General features: G+C 43.4%; 1 long non-coding RNA gene and 1 pseudogene across 2 annotated transcripts in view; one reads left to right on the top strand and one right to left on the bottom strand.

Moving 5' to 3' along the window:
• The first annotated feature begins 11,989 nt into the window (after window positions 1-11,989).
• LOC143509985 (uncharacterized) lies at window positions 11,990-12,837 on the top strand. Its single transcript, XR_013129859.1, has 2 exons — window positions 11,990-12,047; window positions 12,638-12,837. It is a non-coding gene; the product is annotated as an uncharacterized LOC143509985 (long non-coding RNA).
• Window positions 12,646-17,246, bottom strand: part of LOC143509984 (protein diaphanous homolog 1-like) — a 20,848-nt pseudogene continuing 16,247 nt past the window's right edge. Inside the window, exons 24-26 of the transcript XR_013129858.1 lie at window positions 13,503-15,400; window positions 13,259-13,411; window positions 12,646-12,850 (exon numbers count right to left, since the gene is read on the bottom strand). The product of XR_013129858.1 is annotated as a protein diaphanous homolog 1-like (transcript). The remainder of the gene's footprint in view (window positions 12,851-13,258; window positions 13,412-13,502; window positions 15,401-17,246) is intronic.

Below are 17,246 nucleotides of genomic sequence, written 5' to 3'. Positions count from 1 at the left end.
GGGAGATTAACTTTGAGAACATGGACTTGGCTATGGGGGGGGAACGTTTCTAGCCGCGGTGATAATAGGAGCGGTGGTAATATTTAGTGTAGGAAATCAGAAACAACCCAATAACGTGAACGTAACTTTGTGTCGGTGGGACGACAATCACACTGTCTGCAAAGAGGTGAGGCCCGATGAGATCCACAGCCCTAACCCGCTAGTAAACGCGACCAAACCAGAGAAAATAGACTTTAAAGTAAGAAAACCAAGAGAAGCTGGAACCAGGCCAGTAGGACAGTCCAAGGACCGGTGTGTATGGACATACGGAGGTGTGGAATTGAGTTATAGAGATGGTACAGCCTCAAGCTGGACTTTTGACTTATGTGAGGTAGTGGACTGCGGGGGAGCCAATGCCTCATACAGAGGATGTGATTTGTACATATGTTGGACCAATCAAGTTAATGCGGGCTGTCATGGAAGGGGGAGTTTCTATAGTGCAGACTGGTGTCCTGGTTGGGGGTCGGTGATAAAGTACTCGGGGAGATGGAAACCGACATTAGGAGATAAGAAAGGTAACCCTTCCACGACCTCTTTGAGCAAATGGTGGGTCGATGTGTCGTTTCAGCGAGATTATCACGTGTCCCAAAATCCAGTAACTTTTTCTGTCAAATGGAATAGGCAGATATGGGGTAATAACAGACCGTTGTACTTCACCCTGGGGGTGGAACAATCAAGACGTGACATATGGGGAATAATTAAACTCAGCTATTTAGCCAAACCCAAGCTGCTCAGTCCAGCAAAACCTGAGGCAGAAATAGAGAAGATGGAGGATTCAGCAGACAAGTTCACTCTAACCACAGATTTCACTAAATTATCGTCCCAGCAGTTAATAGAATTAGCAACCGGTTACAGCGGCTCGAATTTGTGGTTGTCATGGCTAGAACAAAACAGTAGAGAAAATGGGTTAGAAGGTTGTGTGGCCTGTGCAGCGGCCCGACCCGCGTTAATGACCTCACCAGCCCCACTGAATCCTGAAACAGATCCAGTAGGATATCAGTGTATGTTGAATTTAACTAAGGTGAAAAGTATTACGACCTCAAATTGTTCCAGCCTGGACAGTATTTTTCCGTATGTCAAAAATTTGGAAGGAGGTAACGCTCCTTTCGTGCCAGTGAAACTCACAGGGCAATACCAATGTTTTAACTTGACCGAGAAAGACGCAATCATGAGTGTGGGAGAAATTGAACCAGATTGGTGTAACGCCACAACGAAGGTCCCGGGGATAGGGAGAGTAGCCTGGGCAGGGATCTGGTGGTACTGCGGAGGACACACTCTGTTGGCATTAATACCAGGAAGAGCTAAAGGAATCTGTGCTATGGTTAGACTAATCACACCAATAACAATGATAGGGCTGAGGGAAATCACACCGCAGCCTGCTACCGCCCAAGGGAGAAAGAAGCGTGATGCCTTTGATTTGTCCATAGGGTCACCAACATACATTGACTCCATAGGAGTGCCTCGGGGGGTCCCCAATGAATACAAGCTAGCTGATCAAATAGCTACAGGCTTTGAGAACATTCCAATTATATCAGCCTTGTTTCCAGTAACACCGAACAAGAATGTAGATAGGATCAACTTTGTCCATTACAATGTACTGAGATTAACCAACCTAACGAGAGACGCAATAGAGGGGCTGAGCGAACAACTGAGAGCTACCTCACTGATGGCCGTACAAAACAGAATGGCTCTAGATATGCTCCTGGCGGAAAAAGAGGGTGTATGTTTCATGTTTGGCGACAACTGTTGTACCTTCATTCCCAATAACACCGCACCGGACGGATCGGTGACCAGAGCTCTGGACGGACTGAAGGCTTTATCTAAGGAGATGCAGGAGGCCTCAGGTATCAGTAACCCCATGGAGGAGTGGTTCACGAAGGTGTTTGGGAAATGGAAGGCACTAATTATGTCCTTGTTTATGTCAGTAGCAGTGTTTATTGCAATTGTTGTTATTTGTGGATGTTGTTGTATACCATGTATCAGATCTCTCACCCAAAGGTTGATCACAGCCGCGATTGAGAAGGGGGACGCAAAGAACCCACCACCATACACTATGCCACTGATGGCGGAGGATGATGATGACATATCATCTGAAGAAGACGATTCTGTGTGAAAAACTTGTTGTTTTTGATTAATTATGCTTGCTTTGTAGGTATTGGCAGCGTCAGCGACTGATGAAGAATGAAGACGCACCACACATTAGAGCACAACCAACAGCACATGAAAGCTGATTCACTAGTTTAAAAGTAATATGCATAACACATGGGCACATTAATAGAACGGGTCGAGGTGATCTCCCACCAGGCGGGACCTGGGTCTCGGGGACAACGTCAAGTCACGAGACCGTGGGAGATGAAGGGGGGCATCTCCAAATAGTCTGAAAGGTCTCGGCCCACGACTGGGGAGTGATCCAGAACCCACCAATCACATAAAAGAACACATAGACGTTGTACTAACTGACATAGTCACACTATGAATGTATACACATTTAGGGATTTTTGTGATTGTCTTTCTTTTAATAAGTGCACTGGGCTAGATAGATTTTTGTATTAGACTAGAGTTAGACCAATGTTTTGGTCTAAAAGGGGGAATGTTGGAAAAAAGAAAATTAAAGGCTAATAACTTATTGTGTCAATTTAGTGTTTTTCAGGAAGACTGTGGGAAAGCAGGAGTAAGGAGGCCTCAGTGGCCTTGAGGAGAACAGAAGGGGCCTATTCAGTGCAGGATGTGTAGCAAGCAGTTTTTAGATAACCAGGCACACAGGCTGGGAGAAGAGGAGCAGGTGAATTTCCATGGAGAGCAGCCAGGATTGGGGAGTTATCGAAACTTAACAAATCGAAACTTATGGACAGGGAGTATGAAAGAAAGGACATCGCCCAGCACGAGAGGCTTTTCGCTTGGACACTGCTGAGATCCACTTGGGTTAGGTAGATTCCTAGGCAACTAGCACCAGTGCACTGAAGAGTTTGTACCACGCATACTTCTATTATATTGCATTCATTAATATTCTATATAAATCATTTTAAAAGAACTTTTGTTGTCAAGACTTTGCTTGGACCACTCAGTCAAAAACCAGTCGGTTCATCGGGGCGGTGTTGGGGCCCGTCTGGGTCGGAGAAGAAAATTCCCAACAAAAGCCATATTTATGTTTGATGCCTGGTGTATATATACGGTCTCTGGTCAGGTAAAAATTTTCTTTCCCCGGTTTTGCAGAGGTTTTTTATTATTCACTGCCACCTATTGCCACCTATCATTTCGGAGAACACTGCAGCGACGCTCGCGACAGTATAAACGCCTACACCGCTCGCGAAGGGTCGCGCGAGGTGGGCGGAGTCGCGCGTTACGGTCGCTCGCGAAAGTATAAAACCAGGCGAAGCGCGGCGCGCGCGCGAAGTTACAAAATTCGAGAGGTGCACGACCTCGCAAACGGACAGCGCGCGAGGCCCTCGCGCACGGGCGGAGCCACAGCGATTACGTCATTTTCGCCGCACGTTCGCGAGGTCGCGCATCTCTCGAATTTTGTAACTTCGCGCGCGCCGCGCTTCAGCGCAATGAACAAAGTCATGTTTGCAGGGTTCATACACCTTTATAAGGTGGAATTAAAGCACTTGTATGTCACTTTAAAGGTCCATTTCAATATTTCCCAGCACGTTAAACTTTTTTAAAACATTTTTAATTAAGTTAAATATCTATACATATACTCTAAATGATTCGAAATGATTCGCTTTTTATCACATTATTTAATAGTTGTTTATTTTCAAAACACCCAATCTTAACGTCTTCACGTTCTCTCATGTTTTGTCCTGGAATTACAAGAGGCTCGTATTTTAGCGCATTTCCACTAGGGCCTGCTTGGCGCGGTACGGTTCGATACGCGACGGTTTGTGAGTGTTTCCATTAGTACCAGGTCCCGGTTAGCCGGTACTTTCGGGTACTATTTTCGTACCGACTCGCTCGAGGTTCTAACCGTTCCGAAGCGGTACAGTTCTGTGACGTGGAGGAACAGCATGACACTGATTGGCCAGGGAGTGTCGTCACAGGTTGCGTCAGGAGAGCGACTCCTCCGCTATGCTATGGACTCCTCGGCCATTTTTAAAACCCAAGGAGCGAAGTCTGTTCCCTGGTCAAACGCCGAGGTACAAACCTTTCTGTTAATAATCAGCGATCAAAAAGTCCAGGGCGAACTGGACGGGGCCACTAGAAATGTAAAGGTTTTTAGCGAGGTTTCCGCGCTAATGGCCACTCATGGCTACCAGCGGTCCGTTCAGCAGTGCCGGTCGGTCCAAGCTAAAAAAGCTTAACGTGATTACCGGGCGGTGAAGGACCATAACGGACGCAGCGGAGCAAACCGCAAAGACTGGAAATGGTTCCAGCAAATGGATGCCATATACGGTCACCGGCCAGCCAGTAACAGAAGAGAAAACGTGCTGGACAATGTCGGTGCTGGAGGCCACGGAGAATGGTGAATGTATTGTGATTTCAGTTTTACTACTAGGCTCGTAAAAGATGTAATATGAACGTAATATGAACGCATCTATTGTAAACGCAGGAATTTAGAGCTGTGTTTGTAGTTAATGTTACCACCACAGTCACTACTGTACAATAGCTAGCTCTTAGCCTTGCTAGTTGCTAGTTAGCTGTAGCCATAAACACAGCATGAGCAGCAATGACGTGCTACACATTTTGTGCAGTTACGCTATATTGTTGTTGCTTTCACGGGAATGCTTGTGTTTAATATTTGTTATTTTTTACGTTCAAGATTCCCCTTCCACTGACGAGGCGAGCGGAGTTGGCGGAAAATGTTTCCTTCAACCGGGCTTTCCTCGGGGTGCTTGGCGAACTTGTGAACACCATGTGAGACAGACGCCAGTAAAAGCACACAAAATGTTGCTTGTAGTACTATAAATATTTATTTCATATAAAGCTATATGTATATATTTGCTTTTTGCACTTTTTTAAACTATATATTATTTACATATGTTGTACTTTAAATATCTATATTTCATAATAAAGTTTGATTTCATTTGATTGTATGACTGATGCTTTTTATGCAGGGTGTGTTCAGCCTGTTTGAGTAATACCAAATTATTATCAATAATTAGAGCAACCACATACAATAATGAAGATAAAGATAAATAAGATACAATAATGCTATGTGTTAATGGGCATCGACCGGTGTTGTGGTCGCATACAAATGATGTCACGACACTACAACCCGCGCGCCAACAGCAACTCCACCCACATTGGGGTGGTTCACCATTGTAATGGAAACACAACGCGACCGTACCGTTCCGTTGCGAATCGACCCGTATCGAACCGTACCGCGCCAAGCAGGCCCTAGTGGAAATGCGCCATTTGTTAACGTAATACAGGAACTGTTCAGTCAGACAGCTATTTGTTGTGAAACGAAGTAGTTACAATTTCAAGCATTTTCTATAGCCGAAATTCCAGCACTTTTCAAACCTGGAACACAATGCAACTTAAAATTCGTCAGGTAAATGTTTTTCCTTTCTTTTCTGCGCTACAGATTTCTGTTTACTTTAACTATCCACCACTGTATTTCCCGCTGTTGGGCGGGTACCAGCTGGCTACGGTCGGTGCTGGATCAAACCATTTTTCAGTGGGAGGCGGGGGTGTATGCACTTAATGGAAAATATGCAGATAGGTAAAAAAAAAAAAAACATATATTTTAGCCATTGAGCTTATTTTGAGTACAGAAATTTATAGTAATGAAAGATTTCAAAATTATTTAAAATTATAGACTTTAAATAAAAATAAATTGTTGGGCTCTTTGATGGGCCCCCCCTGGCGCTGGGGCCCGGGACAACAGACCCGGTTGTCCCCCCCTGTCGACGGGGCTGCCCCTTCATCGGGGCTGCTACTCTTCATCGCGATCACTCAGGTCAAACAACCTGAGTTTACTGTCTGTGCCACACTCATGTCTAAAGACTCGTGGAGACCGAGCGTTTAAGGTGGTTGCTCCAAAACTGTGGAACACATTTCCTCCACATTTAAGATCAGCTGACTCTGTGGATACTTTTAAAAAACAGCTAAAGACTTTCCTTTGTACGCAGGCGTTTAGTTAGTGGTGGAGGTTGCAGCCGTTGACCTTGTGCACTGTATTTTATTTCTGTTTTATAGTGTGTGTTTTTGTGTTTTTATTTTTTGTTATCTTATTTATTTTCTGTTGTAAAGCACTTTGTGGCTTGTGCCTGTGAGAAGTGCTATATAAATTAATTTTACTTACTTACTTATCTTTGGGATGTGGTGGAATGGGAGATTTGCATCATGGATTTGCAGCTGACAAATTTGCAACTGCGTGATGCTATCATGTCAATATGGACCAGACTCTCCGAGGAATATTTCCAGTACCTTGTTGAATCTACGCCTCGAAGGATTAAGGCAGTTCTGAGGGTAAAAGGGGGTCCAACCCGGTACTAGCAATATGCAACAAATAAAGTGGCCGGTGAGTGTATATATTATAGGCTAGCATTAAGCGAGGTTTATACTTGTCTCTGTGACTGAGACGGTCTCTATATCATGGCTGTCTAAAATATTGACTGCTGCATCATTTTCTGCCTGCCACAGTTAGTTTTCTTCTTATAAGCTTTTTGCATGAATATGATTTGCACTGAACTACTCAAGGATGCTACACTGGTAAACACTCCTTTGAGTTTGTCTCTACTGCCACCTGCAGGCTCCAGTCTGTACTGCCTTCATCACCGGTGAGATGATCAGACACTGGTAAGGGCAAGAGTGACGATCAGATACTGGAAAAGACAGTAGTGATGATCAGACACTGGTAAAGGCAGGAGTCATAATCAGACACTGGTAAAGGCAGGAGTGATGATCAGACACTGGTAAAGGCAGGAGTGAAGGAAGCTACTGTATTATAGTGTCTGGTCTCACTCTCAGTGGATGAAGTTGTTCACTAGCACTAGGAATGACTGATGGACACGCTCACCAATCTAAAAATACACCAAAGAGCAGATCCACTGTGAGGATCGGAAACGATGGATGAGTCCTTGGAGAAAGATCCTCACTCCCGCTCTCTCACTGACCTTCCAGATTCCCCCATGGAACAGAGACCCTTCGCCTGGTTGTGACGTCAGACATGCACAGCTCCTCCTTCAGTCGCCCCCTGGAGGATCCCTGCACAATAGCAGGCCAGCCCTGAGTGTCTGCAGAGTCATCCTGGAACACTCAGCACATTAAAGATTATGTTATATTCAGTGGGCCTACCTGAGGAGAAATGATCCTCCTTCTCGATAGGAGCTACATAATATTCACAAAAAGCCCAGATTAATACTTTCAACAATTTATACAATTTGTTTGCTGTATGAAGGTCTTTTAAAAGGCATGTTGAAATTAAGTGCATTGAGTATTTCACTCACTCATTTTCTGTGTCTCTCATATCTGCTTATCAAACCAGGGTGAATGAATGTTAATATGGCCTTCAAAGGACTGTAATTACTATAACATTACATTATAATAGTATGGTATTATAATAATATTTTTCTTCATTTAGTGGCTCTTACAGTTTTTCTCGATTGGTTTGGCTCATTTCTTGAAACCGAGATGACATTCTCAAAACAACATGGACAAGTCTGGAAACGCCTTAGCAATTGTTCACAACAGAATAGCATTTCTCATTGGTTTAGTCAAATTGCAAATGTCTTTGTACATGTCTCAAATATCTCAGAGCATCTTTGCAAATGATTTAGTACAAGTAGCCTACAGTTAGCACAGTTAGCCCACATTTAGCACAATTTCCTAGTAATTTGATCATGGTGATCTAAACTGATTAGCTGATTTTCAGTCAGATGGCTCTTCTCTCCAAAATATGTCATGCATATTTCATTGTATAAGCCATTGCATGCACAATAATCAATTGTCAAAATTAGTCAAGAGCATTATACCATGAATACCACATACATACTCTTTAAACATTTGGTAAATTCAGGACCATAATTGAAAATCTGCTAAAACTAGAACCTCACTAATGAAGGAGGAGGTTCACACATCTCAGATAACCAATCAGATGAATACTTGACAGGTGCTGTCCATGCTTGTGAATGCTATCATTCATGTAGGCCTGTACATAGAGAGCTTGACTAGGACCAATAGAATTTCTGAACATGGAGGCAACTAGCCCAACACAAGCAAGGAGGCAACGTTCTGCTTAAGGAAGAGGTGGAAGAAGACGAGGAAGAGGGGGAGTGAGGGTACGTGGTGGTGGGACAGGTGGAAGAGACAGAGGAGCACGATCACACTGTGTTGTCCCAGATGAAATTCGGGCAACGCTCATTGACCATGTTATAAACCCTCGCCTCACAATGGCAGAGGCAGGTCGACGAGTTCTACCCAATGTGCCTCGGTCTACCGTCTCCTCCATCATTCAGACCTTTCGCAGGGAAAACAGGTGTGTACTGAGTCAATGATGCAATTGTATACTGTGTAGCACCAGACCCTATACTCACTGTAGAAATGTATATTTACAGTTGTGTGCGTGCATGTATGTATCCTACAGAAGTGTAATACTGTAACTTGCCTCAATAGGGTGATCTGTAAAAATGTTGGAAAAAACAAACTCTGAATAAACTGTAACATAAACTAAATTGTTTAGAGTAGTGTACCAGTCACTGTATAGTGATTCATTGGAATCGTGATAAATTTGCTAGAAGTAGACCAAAAACATGATTACATTGGTAACTCATTTCATAAGAAATGCACAAAGCATACATATGAATTGTACTGCAATAGTTTTACCCTTTGAATTCTCTGTGTAGGATTGTTGGACAACCTCACAGGGGTGGCAGAGGAAAACTACTAAATGAAGAACAGGAACAACAGATCTGCAATATGGTGCTTGTAAATAATGCCATCACTCTGTGACAGATCTGCGCTGCAATCCTGCAAGAAAATGACGTATTTCAAAATATCAACTCTATAAGCATCTCCACAATAGACCGGATACTGAAGAAGCATCACATGACCTTGAAGCAAATTTACAGAGTACCATTTGACAGGAACTCTGATCGAGTGAAAGAGCTGCGGTATCAGTATGTACATGTAAGTCACTTACTAGTAGTCTGTATAAGCCACAGTATATAGCCTAACTATGAATATTCTCCAATTCTCATAATGATCCACAGCGATAAAATGATAATTTTCCACACTTTTCAATATGAGTTTGTAAGTGTATGTAACAGCAAAAAGACAAATTGCAATTAGTGTCTCCTGAGTTTACTGATCTACCTCTCACATTTCTACCCAATACCCTCTGCAGTACCTGCAGAATAGGCCTATTACAAGGGCTACATGTACCCCAAGTTTGTAGTAGTATATTGAAATTGTGGAGAACATAGAATTCCAACATTCTTATGGAATTGTCGGTTACAGCTGTGTTAGACTCTTCTGTATGACTGACAGGATTGTTTTATTTTTGCACTACATTGTAGAGAATGATGGCATTGGAGGGAAATGAGACCCCTCACATCTTCGGTTTTGTGGATGAAGCTGGCTTCAACCTCACCATGGGACGAAGATGTGGCCGTAACGTTATTGGCCAACGGCCCACAGTGGATGTCACAGGCCAGCGAGGGGGTAATCTGACTATGTGCACTGCCATTTCTGAGAATGGTGTGGCCACCCACATCCCCAGTCTTGGCCCATACAATACACAGAAGCTCCTCTTTTTCCTGGATCGCCTTTACATTGATTTGATCCCTGAAAATGAGAGAGGTCTCGTAGGGCCTCACCTACCACACTACGTCATTGTATGGGACAATGTCAGTTTCCACCATAGCCCACTCATCAGGGCTTGGTTTACAACTCATCCAAGAATGCTGATGGAGTTCCTACCCCCTTACTCTCCTTTCCTCAATCCCATCAAAGAGTTTTTTTCCATTTGGAGATGGAGAGTTTATGACCATTGTGGTGGAAATTTGATGATTTCCATTTATGTCAGGTTTTCTTAGTATACATTAAACACATTAGATATAGGGGTTAGAGATCTTTTTACATATAAGTGTGTTAATCATGGCACTGAAGCCATTCTCGTGACGTCAGTAGGCCTCAGATGAGTGTGTGTGTGTGTGTGTGTGTGTGTGTGCTCTGGATGGCCTCGGCTGAGGCCTAATCGGATGTTCCTCTAGTGTTCCTAAACTGACCTTGTTTGAGACACCTAATCTCTACTTGGAAGGGACTACAGCGACACTCAGTCGGTCATGACATCACGAGGATGCTGAGTGTGGAGGGGGCATGCATCATATGCATCTGTCAAATCAGTGTTACTTATTTCATGTATTGTCCAATCACATTTGGTTGATCACCTCATGTTTACCTCGTGGACACTGTGTGTGTTAATGATTAGGAGTATAAAAGATGAGAGTTCGGAATGGGGAATTAGCTCTCTGTGTGTGTGTTTGTAACGGTGATCTCAGGGTTAATCCATGCTTTGTTAAAATAAATCATTCTACTTTATTATCTAACCCAACTGCTTCTGACTTTTATTGTGCTCACCATTTAAGGGTTTCAGAATTTCTAACACACCATCATGTTCAAGACCACAGATCCCTGTTTCATGCAATGGATCTTGCATGTGAAGGCATTACAAGGAATCAGTGTAGGGGTGGTTGTGACATGCACGCCACTTCTACCCTCGTTGCATTGCAAAGGAGGTCATACGTTGTGACGTGGATGAAAATTTATGGCCAGACAAAGAGCATCGTGTGGATGGCCAGGAGGTTGAGGATGGTGGGCCAGGTGAGGGAGGGTCAGGACCAGGGCCGGCACTAGGGGGGGGCTGAGGGGGGCATTGCCCCCCCAAATTGTGTCTTTGCCCCCCCAAGCACAATGCAAGCAACGGCTTTTTTTATTATTATCTCTGAACCAATCACAAAAATGCATTTTGCTTTGCAGCGTGAAGATATTTCCTTGCTTATTCCTGATTGGCTCTTTGAGTCATATAAAAATCGGCAGACCGCCCCAAACGGTTCAGTTCTGTAGTATGTGTTTTGTTAGTATGAGTGAAAGGTAGGTATACTGATAAACACTCTTCTGAGTTTAAACTGACTTCCACATGGTAATATTTGCTTAACTGTGGTTTTTCGTTGCTTTAATGTTACTTACCTCTTACATAGGTGTTGCTTAAATTATTTTATTAGTCGTTAGCGGTTAGGCTAACTTGGTTCTTCTAAACCTGCGCGAACGGCGGAAGCGTTTAAATACTTTCTGCGCAGTGTTGTCCGAAACGATATGTGGTAATAAAAAAACAGGGGAATGAACATTTACCTGACGAATTTTAATGTTGCTTTTTCAGATTTGAAAAGTGCTGGAATTTAGGCTAAAGTACTTGAAAATGCTTGAAATTGTAACTACTTCACAACAAATAGCTGTCTGACTGAACAGTCCTCTTACGTTAACAAATACGAGCCTCTTGTAATTCCAGGATGAAACATGAGAGAACGTGAAGATGTTCAGACTGGGCGTTTTGAAAGTGTGATTTAAAATGCGAATCATTTTGAGTATATGTATAAATATTTAACTTAATTAAGTTTAACGTGCTGAGAAATATTGAAATGGACCTTGAAAGTGACGTACAAGTGCGTTAATTCCACCTTATAAAGGTGTATGAACCCGGCAAACGTGACTGTTCTCATTGCGCTGAGGCGCGGTGCGCGCGAAGTTACAAAATTCGAGAGGTGCACGACCTCGCGAATCGACAGCGCGCGAGGCCCTCTTTAACTGACTGTGCTCTTTCCCCCGCGCAAGCCGTCGCGGCTCATGGTTTAAACTACATATGTCAAAGTCAAGGCCCGCGAGCCAGATCCGGCCCGCGAATTGATTATGGCCCCCTGGATGATCTCTCTCTTTTCTCTTCGCGCTTGTTCAGCACGGACGTGCATCTGAGCTTTCCTTTTCAATTAAACCGTTAAGTTTAAGTTTTGTCCGAACAATAGACCCTGGAACCCCATCTTGACATTGCATGTGTTTAACGAGCTTTGGTAAGATGTGTTTTGTGAATTAAAGTGGTTATTAACTGTAAAATGAGTTCAGAATGGTGCTCAGTGTGATATTAGTTTGTCTCTTATTAAATGCAAGATGTTAGCATTACCGAGTAGTTAATAAATATGTATATATATATATATATCTGCAGAGCCCTGCACATTCAAAGTAGTTTGTGTGTAAGATGGCGGTACCATGTGCGCGAATGAGAATGGTTGATGTTACCTGTTATGGTCGCCTGATGGCGCCTATCGCCCATGTTTAGCTATGCTAAAACGTAGCTATGCTATGCTTCCCTTATGTTCTTAGCATTGCTGAGCAGTTAAGGTTATATGCTCAGGCAAATATTGTTATTGCTCTATAAGTAATATTCATAAAATCATATTATAAAATTGTACAGTTAAAAGCTATAGAATGTTTTGTTAGATTATTTATTTTATTGACAGTTAATATTTTCCTGTGAATTGAAGTTATATGATTCATTTGAATTGTTACAAAATTTATTTGTTGTATGTGGTATATATGTGTTTACATGATGGGATTGTGCTATGTTGGGAAAAACGTGACTTTATGCCTATTTGGTGTACAGATCAGGTTTTATTGGAGCCTTGAGACGTCAAGCAGGGTCATAGTGTGGAATCCCTTTCCCTGTGGCTTCAACTTGAATGGTCCTGATGCCTCCTGTCAGGTTTCTTGCACGTGCGGAGCCTTGAGTGATTACCAGCTCTGATAGCAGGACACCCCATCCACAGGTGCCCTTCTTGAGTTCTGATTTCTCCGGTAAGGAGTGGCGAGCCAAGTCCTGAAAAAGAGATAAAGCAATCGCATGCAGAAGAGAATACTACGGAACTGGACTGAGACACACACACATGCGCACACACACACATGTATGTTTTTATTTATTTTTTTATTCTGTCTACCCATTCACCTGATCCATGTGCATTATTTACTGATGTGCTGATAATCTCCAGGTTTGTAAGATCCCCAAATTAAATTTTTATTTACATGGTCTGAGTCACTGAATTTGTCCTCCAAAGCTTACCAGCTCTTTCACGAGCCTAGATCTGGTCCAAAGAATATACAAAACCCCACTGCCATTGTTGAATCCGTTACACTAGCCTTAGTTAGGACTCTAGCTGCAGCATTTTGTACAAGTTGTAGCTTCTTTATGGACTATTTAGAGCATCCAATTAGAAGACTATTACACTACCTCGTTCCTGTAGGCTTGCCCTGTCTGAGATGAGCCCGACCACTGTGGTATCATCTGCAAACTTGATGACCTTGTTGCTGTGGTGGGTAGCGACGCAGTCATATGTATAGAGGCTGTAGAGGAGTGGGCTAAGCACACAGCCCTGCGGTGTCCCTGTGTTGAGAAAGAGAGCCGTGGAGATGTGAGGACCCAATCTGACCCTCTGGGAGCGACCTGACAGGAAGTCCAGTATCCAGTTGCATACCTGTGATGGGAGTCCTAGATCTGACAGCTTGGATACCAGTCTATGTGGGAGGATGGTATTAAAGGCCGAGCAGTCTGGCATAACTCCCTAGCTGCTCCAAGTGGGTCAGCGCAGTGTGTAGAGTTGTCACCACGGCGTCCGCTGTGGATCTCTTTGTTTTGTAGGCAAATTGAAGAGGGTCCAGGTTGGCTGGCAGACAGGCAATGACACGACTGCACCAGCTTCTCGAAGCACTTCATGATGACAGATGTTAGTGCAACAGGGCGGAAGTCATTCAGACTATATGTTTTTGATTTATACATACAGCCAATGAGTTGAAGTGACAAGGGGAAGAGAGATCTTCCCCTGGTGCAGAAACAGCAGGCCTGAATACATCTAGCCTGGTAAAAATCAAGGCCTCCTAAATCTCAGAAGCTTTCATTTTCAAGAATAAACCATAACCAAAGTCCAAAGCTCTTAACAACAGGGCTGAATCAGTAATTTGATCAGAGCTGAACATCTAGAAATGGGAAGAGATGAAACTATGCACAAGAGGTGTGCTCATGGCAATGGCACATAAAGAAAACCAAAGCTCTTTAGCAAGCTAGAACGTATGCAGATACACAGGCGAACCGTCCGTAGGTCAAATGACTGCAAAGTGCTCTTCATACAAGCTCAACTGTTCAGGCAGTGTGCAAAGACCACATCGCTGCCAGATCTTCGTCAGACGCCTCCATAAAGTACTGTTGTAAAAGAAGCTGCCTCTTCAGGCCACCGACGAGAAGCACAGAAATGTGCACTTTGATTCATTCAGTGCAGCCACTCAGTGCAGCCCAAAACATTTCCCGATGCCAATGTGTTGAAGTGACAAGGGGAAGAGAGATCTTCCCCTGGTGCAGAAACAGCAGGCCTGAATACATCTAGCCTGGTAAAAATCAAGACCTCCTAAATCTCAGAAGCTTTCATTTTCAGGAATAAACCATAGCCAAAGTCCAAAGCTCTTAACAACAGGGCTGAATCAGTAATTTGATCAGAGCTGAACATCTAGAAATGGGAAGAGATGAAACTATGCACAAGAGGTGTGCTCATGGCAATGGCACATAAAGAAAACTAAAGCTCTTTACCAAGCTAGAACGTATGCAGATACACAGGCGAACCGTCCGTAGGTCAAATGACTGCAAAGTGCTCTTCATACAAGCTCAACTGTTCAGGCGGTGTGCAAAGACCACAGCGCTGCCAGATCTTCGTCAGACGCCTCCATAAAGTACTGTTGTAAAAGAAGCTGCCTGCATGTGTTGAAGTGACGAGGGGAAGAGAGATCTTCCCCTGGAGCAGAAACAGCAGGTCTGAAACATCGAACGTCATCTGAGCAGAAGGTGTGAACAGAGCGTTGGGCCCGTCTGGCTCAAGCAGCTGAGAGATGCAGAGAGCGGCCACAGGACCAGTCTCTGGATGCTGCGGCTATGTTACGTGCTGACAGCAGGATCAGGACACAGCCTTAACTTTCCGCGCACATACAGAAGAGAAACTGTTCATGTTGTACAAGTAATGAAGTAACACCCTCAAGAGAAATAGCAGATGCATCTGCTCCAGTAGTATTCAAGTGCACAAGAAAGCCGAAAGAGAACAGCGCATCTGTGAAAGGGGCCAATGGTATGCCCTGAAGACTTTCTCTAGGGGTCAAAGAGAGCCCAGCCCTCATTTTTAGACCCCAAGCACTGTATGATCGTGCTAACTTGAACGTGAAAGGGCACTGTCCAAGAGATCTTCCAGTGAACCCATATCTTCCACTGGCTCCGCCTTCCTGCTTTCAGTGTCCAATCGTTTCTTTTTGGAGGCGGCACTGGATGGAGTGTCTTCTTGCAGCAGTTCTTTGGCGAGAATGTTCGTCACTGCATGGCCTGCTCGTCTCCGATTGGCTAAGAGAGCAAGAGAAAAAGAGGAAGCACATACAGAGGTGAGAGAGTAACCTGTACAGCACGGACAATAAATCCGATTTACTCCGATTTCAGTACCATTTACTGCAGGCTGCAATGTTTTGAAATATTTGTTTGGCATAAACATTTGGTTCCTGGTAGACATTTCAGGATAACCTAAACGGGCAAGACGAGGGACATTTTACTCTCTTTAGTGAGTTAGTGTAAGCACAGGTGTAATTTCACTCTCTTTAGTGAGTTAGTGTAAGCACAGGCATAATTTTACTCTCTGTAGTGAGTTAGTGTAAGCACAGGCGTCATTTTGCTCTTCTTAAACATACAATTTTGTACAAAAAAAAAAAAAACAATGAGCGTAATACATTTGTTGAAGCAGTTCATTTTAAAATGGTGAGCCCAGTTTGCCTGTAGGTGACACCTCTGTATGATGCAGTAGTAAATGTCTACACACATCAAAGTCTCATGTTCTGTTTTCATACATACAAAGCAAACACGCAAAACAAACGCATGCAAAGGGAGACATTGTGGAAGTTCAAGGCCCGGATGGCTTCTCCTCAAGAGCACACACAAACCGCCACCGATATCACACTCAACAAATAACACCTGTAACTAACACTCCAGTACTCTAAGTATACAGCATGCATACACACACGCAGGCGTGCACACACACATGTGGCCGAGCAGGTATCCAACGTAAACTGGGATAAGCAAGGAGTGTTAACAGAGTTCTACAGTTAAGGCCACGTTCAAAGTCGCCTACATCCCATACTGGGATGTTTCAAGACACTATTCCTGCATAGCCTGTATCCATGGCAATGGCCCACATCCATGGTGGCTTCCTGTATGGGCGTTAATGAGAGGTAAGGGGGAGATATGGGGTTTAATTAGCACCCTGATTTAATCTTTCCTGTATGGGCGTTAATGAGAGGTAAGGGGGAGATATGGGGTTTAATTAGCACCCTGATTTTATCTTTCCTGTATGGGCGTTAATGAGAGGTAAGGGGGAGATATGGGGTTTAATTAGCACCCTGATTTAATCTTTCCTGTATGGGCGTTAATGAGAGGTAAGGGGGAGATATGGGGTTTAATTAGCACCCTGATTTAATCTTTCCTGTATGGGCGTTAATGAGAGGTAAGGGGGAGATATGGGGTTTAATTAGCACCCTGATTTAATCTTTCCTGTATGGGCGTTAATGAGAGGTAAGGGGGAGATATGGGGTTTAATTAGCACCCTGATTTAATCTTTCCTGTATGGGCGTTAATGAGAGGTAAGGGGGAGATATGGGGTTTAATTAGCACCCTGATTTAATCTTTCCTGTATGGGCGTTAATGAGAGGTAAGGGGGAGATATGGGGTTTAATTAGCACCCTGATTTAATCTTTCCTGCTTGTACTTTTTTCCCCTCTAGAAGCACTACAGTGAATTTCTATTCCTCTAAATTCTTAATTTATTCTATTTTCACATTTTAACACTTTATGAGTATGGCGTTTTATATTTTTATATCATATTGTAATTAAACTTTTATCTCTAATTTTCAAAACATTTAATAAATTGGTTGTCACATTTTTGTAAAAACCTCTCAGAGGTAATGTGCCATATTTTTGTCAATTGTAATTTTTCATCGCAATCAAAATTTGTCCTCCACTTTTTACCCATCTGTGCAGTTAGAACACACACACACACACACACACACACACACACACACACACACACACACACACACACACACACAGACGACTCCCCTACTGAGATTTCATGGACTATGACTGCCTTCAGTGGTGAATGATGAGAACTACACCAGCGCTCCAGACTCAAACAAGCACATTCCCAG

Source organism: Brachyhypopomus gauderio, chromosome 3 (assembly GCF_052324685.1).
Source record: "Brachyhypopomus gauderio isolate BG-103 chromosome 3, BGAUD_0.2, whole genome shotgun sequence".
Taxonomy (NCBI): domain Eukaryota; kingdom Metazoa; phylum Chordata; class Actinopteri; order Gymnotiformes; family Hypopomidae; genus Brachyhypopomus; species Brachyhypopomus gauderio.
The sequence above is the reverse complement of the archived record's forward strand: the minus strand, read 5'-3'. Positions and strand labels throughout refer to the sequence as shown.